Raw genomic sequence first — 11,211 nt, forward strand, 5'->3', positions numbered from 1 at the left:
GCACTATAAGGAAGGGTTGCGAGGATGCCTGGAGGACAAGTCAGCTCATGGATGGAAAGACGTAAAAAGGAAGTAATCTGGTGGCATTTCAGGCAGACTTGGATGATCAATGAGGGCTTCCCAGGTGGTGCTAGTGGTACGGAACCTGCCTGCCAAGGCAGGAAATGCAAGGGACACAGGTTCGATTTCTGGGTCGGGAAGACCACCTGGATTAGGAAATGGGAACCCACTCCAGTATTCTTGCCTAGAGAATTCCATGGACTGAAGCCTGGCGGGCTACAGCCCGCGGGGTCACAAAGAGTCGAACATGGACTGAGTGCCTGAGCCCTTGGATGATCAATAGTTTACTTAACAGAGAAGGGAGAAAAGAGAACTCTGGACAGAGAGGTGAATTTCAGCAGGGGGGTGATGGAGATGGAGAAGGGAAGGTGGTCCAGATTGTGGCCATTGGGGAGTGGCAGGAACAGTAGGTGAAAGGAACCTGCAAAGAAAACTGAGTAGTTAGAAACTCAGAGACTCTGGAACCCCAGAAGGCAGGAGGAGAGCACAGAGGGTGTAGTCCACAAGGTCACATGCTGTAAACAAGGAAGTGAGGGCGGCTTGGGGGCATGGAGGTCACAGAGAGTCTTGGAAGTCTGAAGATGAGGAGACAGAACAGAGCTGTTTGCTGGTTGAGTAGTTAATTATGACACAGGACGTGAACATCAACAGTTCTTTCTTGCATTTCATGGTGAGGAGGAAGGGAAGATGAAGAGTAGCTGCGTGGTCAGTAAAGGTTCTGCCACGAGATGGTCCTACAGAGGTTTAAATGACAGTGGGAGGAGCCAATCAGAGGAGAGTGTAGTGAGGTAGTGATGCCATTGGGAGGGTGAGTGGGTGTGTGTTCTCAGTCATGTCCGACTCTTTGCGACCCCAGGGACTATAGCTCACCAGGCTCCTCTGTCCATGGGATTCTTCAGGCAAGAATACTAGAATGGGTTGCCATTTCCTTCTCCAGGGGATCTTCTCGATCCAGGGATCAAACCCTTATCTCCTGTGTTTCCTGCCTTTGCAGGCAGGTTCTTTACCACTGTGCCATCTGAAAAGCCTATTGGGAGATAAGATGGGGTTAAAGCCAAGCTCCGGATGCAGCAAAGGCCTGTCTCTTCCTTGGAGGCAGGAAAAGAATGAGAAGAGATGGATGTGGAAGAAGGAACTTTTGTGAAGCCGGGGTTGAGAGGCAATTTCCTCTGAGATGGCAGAGCTGTCTCCTGAGAGTGAATTGTGTGTCCTCCGTGTGTGTATGTGAGCCTGTATGCGTGCACTTGGCTGTGTTGGTGCTTGGAGAGCTGAGGACAATGGAGTCACCAGAAAAATGTGTCTGATATCATAATAGCATCTCTGGCTACACAAGGGCTTGGGTTCCTCTTCTGATCTTCCTGGACTTGGATCACACAGTTCCCTGACTGCTTTGTACTCCCACTACAAGGCATGCGTGTATGTGTCGCAGACAGGTATAAATACATCAGACGGGCTTGAACTTTCTCACAGGCAGAACTTCTGCTTTCCCTTGGTCCCTAGTGGAGTTCAGGCAGACGGCCTATGCTCCATAAAGAACTTGGCTCATGAAAGATCTTTCCACTCATTTTACCGACTCCAAAGGGGAACAACAACCATTATCCTAGGAGGGGCCTGCTCTGGGGACAGGGAGCTAAAATTGGGTGAGCATTTTTACTATGAAGGTATGTTTTGGTAAATAATGTAGAAATTTCAACGACTGGGTGTATGTAGTAATACTGAAAGAGAATTTTAAAAAAGAAGTAAGTTTTATTATGGTTGGAGGGGGGAGGTTGGGAGAAGAGGTAATTAGGGAGTTTGGGATGGACAAGTACACAGTACTATATTTAAAATGGATAACCAACAAGGGCTTACTGTGCAACGCAGGAAACTCTCCTCAGTGTTATGTGGCAGCCTGGATGGGCAGGGGGTTTGTGGGAGAATAGATACACATATATGATGGCTGAGTCCCTTTGCTATCCCCCTGACACTACCACAACACTATTAATCAGCTATACTCCAATAAAAAAGAAAAAGTTTTAAAAAAAGAAGTACGTTTTATGCTTTATTATCTATCTCCTCTCGACTAAGACACACACACACACTTGTATATACACATACATATGCATACACACATATACATACATATATACAAACACACACACACAAACATATACATGTATATACACAAACATACATATACACGTACATACACATATACACACATATACACATTCACACACACATATATACACATAAATACATATACATATATACACACATATACACACACATATATACCAGCCTGTCTGCATATGCACCTGTGGGTGTCCCCACACAACCCAAGTCTGCAATTTTTCTGCTTCTTCAAAGGCTGACAAATGGATTTGTCTGTGATGGGGCAGGCGGACAGAAGAAAGGGTTAAGTAAGGCTCTCGAGCAATGCTTCCACTTGTCCTTTGAGGAGTAACAAAGAGAGGAAGCACAGCCTTGGTGGAAGGAAATTCCCAGGCCCTACTTCGGACATTCGCGACCTGCCCTGTGAACCCCTGAGGAGTGTCTGATAATAAACACTTGCAAACAAAACAATCCATAAAGGCGTTTTTTACTAACATTTGCACATTTTTCACCGAAGGACTAGAACATATTTTCCTGCATCTGTGGGCCCAGAGGTGGCCTGGCCGTCCACCTGCCTAAAAAGCCCAGCCATCTCATCCGGGCTCAGGGCTGGCGTTTCTCTGCGCAGGTCCCCAGGGGTGTCTGATCATGCCGGACCCCATCCTCATAGGCGGCTGCTGGGATGCAGACAGTAGACCCCACAGGGCAGGTATGGACCCCTGCTTGCAAATCTGAGACCCACTCTTCCTCTTCCCTGGTAATCCCCGACACAGCCCTGAGCTTGGCAGCCTTAACCTTCCCCGGGGTGGGGAGAGACTGACAAAGGCCTGAAAACTCTCCAAGCATAGTGTGTCCATTTAGTAACAAATGAGGACTCTTCCTCTGCAAGGGCAAAAAGCCAAACCAAAACAAAACAAAAGCAAAACACGCAGACCCTCCAAACAACAAAAACCCCTGGAGACTTGATGGCAAATATTCTTACAAGAGGGCTACACAGGTGGGTCGGTGGTAAAGAATCTGCTTGCCAATGCAGAAGACGTGTGTTCCATCACTGGGTAGGGAAGATCCCCTGGAGGACGAAATGGGAACCCGCCTCAGTATTCTTTGCCTGGAGAACTCCATGCACAGAGGAGCCTGGTGGGCTACAATCCATGGGGTGGCAAAAGAGTTGGACATGACTTAGCAACTAAACACAACAAATTGTATGTCACTTTAGAGAGAAGAAAGACTTTCCACCGACTAACCCAGCACTAACCGAGATTCTGACAATAGTTTCTTAGAGTCAACTTAAAGTATATTAGGGCCAAAATACAAAACTTTAAGTGGAAGTCTAGTTTGGGTCAGTTTATTTGTAATGCTGCATGTTATTTCTCCTCAAACTAATAGGATGTGAGGTTTGTTGCATCCATTTTGGAGATAAATCAAGAATCAGAAACTAATCTAGGATAGTATGAAAGATCTAGGTGGCTCAGGTGTCAGATTTCTTTTCGTGTGTGTGTGTGTGTGTGTGTGTGTGTGTGTGTTGGGGCTGTGTGTATAGGCATCTATGCTTAAAAAAAATATATATATATATATAAAATATGCTTTAAAACCACTTTATTAATTGTAATCTAACCCAGAGTTAGCCCCATTTCTGGGCTAGACCAGAGTCCACTTCACCACAAGGGTGAGGATTGAGGAGATCCACAGCCAAAAATAGAAAGCTGAACCTTTGTTTCTGAAAGGCCATCAGTGGTCTCTGAGATATTTTTAGATGAAATAAGCATACACATCTACTCATTTGAATGTGCCCAGAGCTGCCGGGGCGACCTGCACAGTGACCCCGGCCCTGAGGACCATGTAGACTTAAGGAGTGACAGGTTCCAGATTTCACGGTGGGCGGGGTCATCCGGAGCCCTGCACTCAGGCCCCTTTGTACTGTAACAATGCGCGGAAGCGCAGGCTTGTTAGAGGAAATTCCCAGGGCCTTAGTTTGGACGTTAGACAGTTGCTTTGCTATGCTGTGCTGCTTGCTGATGTGCATCTAAAAATAAACGTGCTGCTCTGCATGGATTTCTCTGATTTTTGTCCTGCATAGTTGATTATATTTCAAAAGGATTTTTTTTAATTGTTTTCAAGAAACCTAGGTAAACCTGGAAAATAAAATATACTGTAGTTTTGTTTTGATTTGACAAAACACATCATCCGTTGATGTCCGCTTCTGTTGAAAGAACAACAGTTTCTTTTCCCTGAGATTTCAAAACAAACACTGCGAAGACGAAAAGCATGCCAAGATGCTGCCCAAGCGACTGCGGAAAGATGTGAGGGATAAAAATGACAAGACCAGAAAGTTCTTCTGAGTCCTAGAAGGATGAAGTATGAGCAAAACATCCTAGGGAGCAGTGGATGCTGAGTACAGGTCCCTCTCTGCCTAAGCTAAATTCTCCTTTTTATAAAAGTCTCCAGGTCCTTAGCTGGCAGAAAGTTGTTATCATGCTGCTCACTTAGCAGAAAAAGGAAAGGTGGGTAGAAAATAATGGTTGGTGAACTTAGAGCAGGCAGCCAGCTACAGCCAGTTCTCCTCTTGCCCCCAAAGGGAAATACTTCACTTACAATCCCTGCAATTTAGAAGATGGCATTACTTTACTTTGCACTTCTTAAAATTAGATTTCTGGCATAGAGAATGGACTTGTGGACCCAGCAGGGGGAAAGAGAGGGTGGGATGAATTGAGAGAGTAGCTCTACCATGTGTAAAATAGCTAGCTAGTGAGAAGTTGCTGTGTAGTGCATACAGCTCAGGCAGTGCTCCAGGATGACTTAGAGGGGTGGGAGCGAGGCTCAAACGGGAGGGGATACAGTAATAGCCATACTTCCAGTGGATTCACCTTGTTGTATGGCAGAAACCAACACAATGTTGTAAAGCAACTCTCCTCCAATTAAAAATAAAAATTAAAAAAAAAATGAGATTTCTGGATGACAAAGAATACATAGTCATATTGCTGTGCTTTTGTTTTATAGACAGAATAGAAATCAAGGACAAAAATTTGAGTCTTGCTATTACTTGCCTGACCCCAGTGCAGTTGAAAATATCCTAAAATGTGGCAATTTGCCATCAAATAGAAACCTGTTTGTAACACAAGGAGTTAACCCACAATCTAGTTGGAGAGTAACCCAAGAAGAGTGGTTTGGAGTGAACTTTTCCCATCTCATTGTTCTCCTTTCTTTTTTTCTTTTTCCTGGAAGTCGAACCTTTTGATTGTTGCTGCAAAGAACCTATTTTAAAAGCATCACAGACGATGGGTAGGGCTAGCTAGTCAAAAGGCAGCCTCAGGCACTCTGTAGCCTGATAATTTTTTTTTGGTATACCTTTATTTGGTGGCTTGGACTTGAACCCTGATATCACAAGGCTCTTAGTAGATTTGAGCGGGAAAGACCTTGAGGTCATCACCCACACTCCACCCAGTGCAGGCATCCCTTTGGGAACATCCCGGCCATGCTTCCAGGGTCCTGGAATACTGCCCAGAACAGGGCGTTCACCCTGCCACAAGGCAGCTTACCCAGCTTAGACAATTCTGATGGTGGATAAATCATTCTGTACATTGAGCTAAGACTTTTTACCTTATAATTTCCACTCATGTTGACCACTTTTCCCACACACAACCACCTTTAAATATTTAAAGGCAGCATTCATGGGCTACGGGGCTTCCCCAGTGACTCAGATGGTAAAGAATCTGCCTGCAATGCAGGAGACCTGGGTTTGATCCCTGGGTTAAGAAAATCCCTTGGAGAAGGGAATGGCAACCCACTCCAGTGTTCTTGCCTGGAGAATTCCATGGACAGAGGAGCCTGGCAGGCTACAGTCAGTGAGGTCGCAAAAAGATGGACACAACTAAGTGGCTAACACTTTAACTTTCGTGGACTACGAGAGTTACTTCTTACTCCAAATATCCCCTGGTTCCTTCAACTATTCTGCACATGACTTTTTTTAAAAAATCATTTTCACCATCTTGGTTAGCTTCCTCTTTTGAGATCTGATCTATTTTGTTTTTATTTTTATTTTTACTTTATTTTACTTTACAATACTGTATTGGTTTTGCCATACATTGACATGAATCCACCACGTGTGTACATGCGTTCCCAAACATGAACCCCCCTCCCACCTCCCTCCCCATAACATCTCTCTGCGTCATCACCGTGCACCAGCCCCAAGCATGCTGTATCCTGCGTCGGACATAGACTGGCGATTCGATTCTTACATGATAGTATACATGTTACAATGCCATTCTCCCAAATCATCCCACCCTCTCCCTCTCCTGATCTATTTTTTGAGGCAACATATTCGGTACTTTATAAATGACTAATCTTTACTACCTTGCTTGGTAAATATTATCTGCATTTTCAGAAAGAAATCTAAGACTCGATATATAACCACTTATTAAAGGAAGTGGCAGATGGAGGATTCAGAAGTGGGTCTGCCTCTTTCTAAGCCCACTCTATGCCTTTGATGAAAAAAAAAAAAATTGTTCATCCGGTACAGGCGAGCTTGATCTCAGACACATCCCGAGACCCACAACAGACCCACGATGCCTCACGCAGGCGAACCTCTTTTATCTGTTGCTACAAGGTGTAATGCTAACTTGAGAGGCTAGGAAATGACCGGCAGAAAATACTTTGCCTGCTAGGTGGCAAGGTTGGTTGTGCAGGAAATGTTGAGGCAAAGAGATGCTCAAGGAATAGGAATCAAGAAGGAACTCAGGATGTCTGGAAGGCATTTCATTTGGAAGCTTCACACAATGATGGAGCAGGAAGGGAAGGCTCAGACAGGGGAAGGGTGGTCCCTTGCAAAAGCCTAAAGAGTCTGCTGCAGCCTAAGCCTAGTGGTTGTGTCTGGAGAACAAATAGAAAGTATTTGTTTCCTCCCAGCTGTGTATGCACTCCATGCAGGTACAAAGCCTGGGGACCAAGGAAACCAAGGCTGGCTCCCAACCTCTGAATCTAGGTGAAATGAACACAAACTATAAAAAACCCAATGTAATCGGGACGGAAGTCCTCGCAGCCATGCTGCACACAGCTGGGGTCCGGGATGTCTTCTTTGTTCCGTGTCTCATAGGTTCCTGGATTTTTCGCGCACTACTTGGTGGAGCCACATCCTTCCCTTCTCCTGGCTGCCTTCCAAAAGCAGAGATTGCCTGAGGATGACACTACCTCCCTCCTCAGCTGCCCTACTTCAAACCAGCTCTCCACCCAGCAGTGAATGCCAAGTGGACTCCTCAAAGCTGCAGGGCGCTGCTCCCTGGAAGCCACTGCCTCGTTGTGTTCCGTGGAAGGTGACAAAGACAATGTAATGGCTAAGCCCTGGGCATATGGAGTGACTCCCTTAAGATCTCCTCTTTGCCAGTCTGACCTAGGGAACAACTGAGCCCTGCTTTTCAAGTCCTCTGGTGACATGACAGACCTGAGTGCATAGGGTCCCTGGATAGTATCTTCTCTGTTCGCTCATGAAGACAGGGGCTTTTTTTCTTTATCGCTGTCTGTCTTGTTCACCAGTTGAGAAAATCCAGGTCCACAAGATGGATGTGGCCCCACCCAAGGTCACTTGGCAAGGGAGTTGCTCGTAATGGACTAATCAGATGCTGAAACACAGCCCAACTTTCTTTCAACTAAATCACTCTGCCTTCGAACTCCTGCTGTCTTCACTTGGATGTGCCAGCTTTGGTTAGAGATGAGGCTTCCAGTTTTCCTTCAGGCTTTTTGAGAAGCAGCAAGATCAAGGAAAATAAAAAAACACACCCTCTCTGTGGGCAACTACATGGAGGCAGGACTCACATCTCTGTCTTCGGGCATCATATTCCTTGAGAGTAACACTGGAACTGGTGTGGGAAAGGTGTTCGATACATATTTGCTGGAAAATGAGTAAGTCTCCGTCTTGGAGAGTCGGAGAATGGAGTGGTGGAGAATGGGGGCATTGATAGAGAAACACCTCCCAGGAGAAGCTATTCATGGTGAAATTTAAAAAAAAAAAGATTCAAAAAGGTATAGCACATGGGAGGTACTCAAAATATGTGGTAAAGAAAAGAATCCAGCAAATTTCATAAAGGAGAGTGTGGGAAAATGTTATAGAGATTGGCAATCTCCTTGGAAAACTCCAAACTCAAGATCTCAGTCTGAAGATATGGGGTTCTTGGGACAATGTATCCATTCATGGGTCCATCCATCCATTCATTCATGAATTCAAAAACACTGAGTACAAGCTATGTATCTGGCATTGGTTCAAGGATTATGCATTCAGAAATCAATGACCAGTAACTCCTCAAGGATGAAAATAAACCTAGCAACCATCATTTAATGTACTAAGGGCTATGGCAGAAGCATTTTGCTAAGTGCCGTAAAATCACAGACTTGAGGCGCACTTAGTATAAGGTGGACTGGATGAGGCGGGTGGAGAATCAGCCTACAGTGAGCAGTTAGGTGGAAAAGATGAATGAAGTTGTTGGGGACAGAGAGAACTGCACACCTAGACACTGGCAGGCAGCAGAGCTCTCACATATTTATAAGGTACTGGATACAGCTGGAAAGTCAGGAGTGAGAGGTGAGGCTGGTGGGATGATAACGATCAGAGTTTAAGCTGGGGCTTCACAAACTTTAGTGCATGTGAACTACACAGGGACCTGGTTAAAATGCAGATTCTGTCAGTCTGGGAGGGGATGGAAAACTAGCATCTCTAACAAGCTGCCCTTGCAGCTGGTCCTGAGGCAGCCAGTCCCTGGACAACCTTATAGGAAGCAAGGCTAAAAGCAGTGGGGTGCAATGGAAGTATTTCACTGAAAAGTGACATTATCAGAATTGCATTTTCCCAAGAACCCTATAGCAGAGTATGGAGAACAGAATGGAAGGAGACTGTGGCTGGGGTGAAATGCAAAAGTGGAAAGAAATGTTCAGCATCTGAAAGAAATAAAGTTCAGGAAAGAAAAGAGCTGTAAAGGAAAGAACTGTCAACGTTCAAATAAACAGGTGTAAGTTGACCGATATTTTATGGACTTACTATAAAATATTTCTCCTAGAGAAAGAGTTGCTTATGAGGACAAAAATGAAACAATAAAAACATAAGAGGCAAAAAAAAAATCATAGAAACATGCTATGTGTAGTGTTATTTGAATAAACCTTGACCAACCGCCCCCCACCCCAACCCCCGCTTTGGGTCTCAGTGGACACATCATTTCAAGCCCCAGTGAGGACTGAAAAAAGCAACCAGCTAAAGGGAGCAAGGCTTCCCAGGTGGCTCACTGGTAAAGAATCTGCGTGCCAATGCAGGAGACAAGAGTTCAATCTCTGGGTTGGGAAGATCCTCTAGAGAGGGAAATGGCAACCCACTCCAGTATTCTTTCCTGGGAAATCCCATGGACAGAGGAGCCTGGCAGGCTACCCTCCATGGGGTGGCAAAGAGTTGGACATGACTTAGTGACTAAACAACAACAAGGAAAACAGGATCCTGTAGACGATAATCACAAGAGAGCAAATAAAATTAGCTTTCTCAGCCATCACTTGAGAGGCACTTGCATCTAGCTTCAGGAAGCTTCAGGAAGAACAATTGATTCACAGCAAGTTCTGGAAAACAACACGGCAGTCCACCAGATCCTGAACACAGTGCTTGTTTATTTCTTATAACTCAATAGCACCCCAAATTAGAAACACCTATTTATATTTGTGTCAGAAAATCCCCTAGGACATCTTTAACTGAAAGGAACAAAACTCAGAAAGGACTAAAAAAAAAAAAAAAAAAAAGAGGAAAGAAAAATCTAAGGAGGGGTTTATATTGCTGTAAAGGAAAGGCAGGTGGTAAACTTTTTTACTTTATATTGAAGCCTCCAAATGCAACTTCTCATGAGATTTCTCTCCAAAGGGAAGAAGACTCAGCTCCGTGTTCTAGGTACTCTGCTGGGCAGCATTCTTTATCCAAAGATGCACAAATTTAAAATCCCCAAAGGTCTTCTCCCCTCTCACTCTTTTCCTTCCACATTCCTATAAATGAATAAGCCTCAACCAGATACACAGGTTGAAAACACACAGCCTACGAGAAAAGCCATGTGGACACGCAATTCAGAACAGCCTGGTTCACAGTCAACAAGACAAAAAAATCCTTACAGGAACCCACCTTTCTCTTCTGTGCTTTGCAGGCTTCTGAAATTTAATCCTGTATTGGAAAGCCCCCAAAGAACCACTTTGGGAAGGTGGCACTGAAGCGCCTCCGGTTCAATATCAGCTGTGGGAGGGTGGGGTTTTCCCGAGACCAGACTCCAGCTCCTCGGACTCACAGGGACCTCAGGGAGCAGAGGTGAACTGCCGTCTAGTCTCTGTTGCAGGAAGAAGCCGACAGACTCAGTGTGGCTGGAGGTGGGGGCGGAGGCTGGGGGAAGGGAAGTTATACAGGAGCCTGTGTTAAATCTCTTCACGATTTCCTGTATTAGGTGCTGGTTGCTTCTCTCCAGGCTCCCTGGAGGAAATAAGACATTTAAACGTGTCCTTTGGCCACTGGCAAGAAGAGAATAAACATGCTAAGAATCGTGGAAATGAAAATTTGCAGGACTGGTGGGCCAGCTAGCTTAACCTTGCACCAAGTGCTTTCTTCCTGAAGTTTCTCCAAGTGTTTAACTCTGCAAAAGTCAAGAACGTCCTCATCCTCTTGTAGAGAGCTGAAGAATTTTCTGGCCGCATTCCAGATGCCGTGATGTGGAGCCATTGGTCAGAGGCAGGCGGGAACGGGCCTGGGAAGGGTTGGCTTGCCAGTGAGGGACAGACCCCTTTAGCTCTGACCCTGGAAACGCTGATGACAGTCTGTGTCTAATTCTGGAACACTTCCTCAAACTCTCTGGCCATGTTCCCCTAGGGTTTAAAGAATTCTCTGAGGGCTAATATCTATAGATTGCTAGCAACAGGACTCCTCTCTACATAGCTGGCAAGGTTCAGTGCAAAATGAAAATGTGAGGCTCCTTCAAAAATTAGAGATTTTGAAATGGGGAAACTTCCCTAGTGGTCCAGTGGGTAAAACTCTGCTTTCACTGCAGGGGGTATGGGTTCAAT

At 45.2% G+C, this 11,211-nt stretch overlaps 1 protein-coding gene across 6 annotated transcripts in view; it reads right to left on the bottom strand.

Annotated features, from left to right (window-relative positions):
- ADGRF5 (adhesion G protein-coupled receptor F5) overlaps nt 1–10,843 on the bottom strand; it is a 114,096-nt gene extending 103,253 nt beyond the window's left edge. For all 6 annotated transcript variants that reach the window (XM_069563926.1, XM_069563928.1, XM_069563919.1 and 3 more), the window contains exon 1: nt 10,286–10,843. The gene's annotated coding sequence lies outside the window, so the exon portion shown is untranslated. The remainder of the gene's footprint in view (nt 1–10,285) is intronic.
- Nucleotides 10,844–11,211: the final 368 nt, after the last annotated feature.

This window comes from Ovis canadensis, chromosome 20, assembly GCF_042477335.2.
Source record: "Ovis canadensis isolate MfBH-ARS-UI-01 breed Bighorn chromosome 20, ARS-UI_OviCan_v2, whole genome shotgun sequence".
In the NCBI taxonomy this organism is placed as follows: Eukaryota; Metazoa; Chordata; class Mammalia; order Artiodactyla; family Bovidae; genus Ovis; species Ovis canadensis.